This window comes from Mus caroli, chromosome 2 (assembly GCF_900094665.2).
Source record: "Mus caroli chromosome 2, CAROLI_EIJ_v1.1, whole genome shotgun sequence".
NCBI classification, from domain to species: Eukaryota; Metazoa; Chordata; class Mammalia; order Rodentia; family Muridae; genus Mus; species Mus caroli.
Window position 1 is genome coordinate 144,773,847 of NC_034571.1, and position 1,100 is coordinate 144,774,946.

The 1,100-nt window shown below is 42.5% G+C and overlaps 1 protein-coding gene across 3 annotated transcripts in view; it reads left to right on the forward strand.

Moving 5' to 3' along the window:
• Tpx2 (TPX2 microtubule nucleation factor) overlaps positions 1-1,100 on the forward strand; it is a 47,968-nt gene that overhangs the window by 36,795 nt on the left and 10,073 nt on the right. The gene's annotated exons all lie outside the window — the stretch shown is intronic.

Below are 1,100 nucleotides of genomic sequence, written 5' to 3' on the forward strand. Positions count from 1 at the left end.
GGAAGAGCAGTCGGGTGCTCTTACCCACTGAGCCATCTCACCAGCCCCTATTTATTATTTGTTAAGTACACTGTAGCTGACTTCAGATACTCCATAAGAGGGCATCAGATCTCATTACAGATGGTTGTGAGCCACCATGTGGTTGCTGGGATTTGAACTCAGGACCCTCGGAAGAGCAGTCAGTGCGCTTAACTGCTGAGCCATCTCCTCAGCCCTGAAAGCTTTTTCATATACCTCTCTCCGTGTCTATCTCTGTCTGTCTCTGTCTCTCTGTCTTTATCTTTGTCTCTCTCTCTCTGTCTGTCTGTCTCTCTCTGTCTGTCTCTCTCTCTCTCTCTCTCTCTCTGTCTCTCTCTCTCTCTCTCTGTGTATGGGTGTGTATGTGTGTGTGTGTTTGTAGGGAAGGTGTGACTGAAACAGTGGGGTGCTGAAGGAGCATGTTGTCTGATCAGCTGCTTTTCAGAATCCTCTGGCTCTTACATAGATTCCCAGTCTTGGCGTTTTGGTTTGTTGAGTTGAAGACAGAGAGAGATCTCTGGTGAAGAGCTTAGGGTCCCTGACGCAGTAAGCAGTGATGATAGAAATACTTTCTATATACCTTCGAGTGTGTGTGTTGTACTAGGGTGTTTGGGGCTTTGTTTTGAGACAGGCTCTCCCTATGTAGCCCTGGTTGGCTGGGATTAAAGGCGTGCACAGCCATGCCTGCCTTGTCCTGAGTTTTACATAGATTATTTTATTTCTCATAACAACTGTAAAAGACTCTGTTCTTAATTTCTGTTTTAAAAACAAAGGACTCTACCACCAGGGTATCTAATAAAAGGAACTGGGCTATGAGTCTGTCACCTCTTTAAACACTGCATGGTTCCACCCCACATCTCATTGTTCCCGTAAGTCATGTTGATGTCTGAGGTCACTGTCATGACAGAGCTATCTGTAACTTTCATCAGTTTCACTAATTTAATTCATTTTTAGTTTCTAGAGAAGGAATGAATAAAACAGACAATAGATATATTCTTTTTCTTTTTCCTTTCTTCTCTCCTCCCTCCCACCCTTCCTTTCTTCCTTTTTTTTTTTTTTTTTTTTTTTTTTTTTTTTTTTTT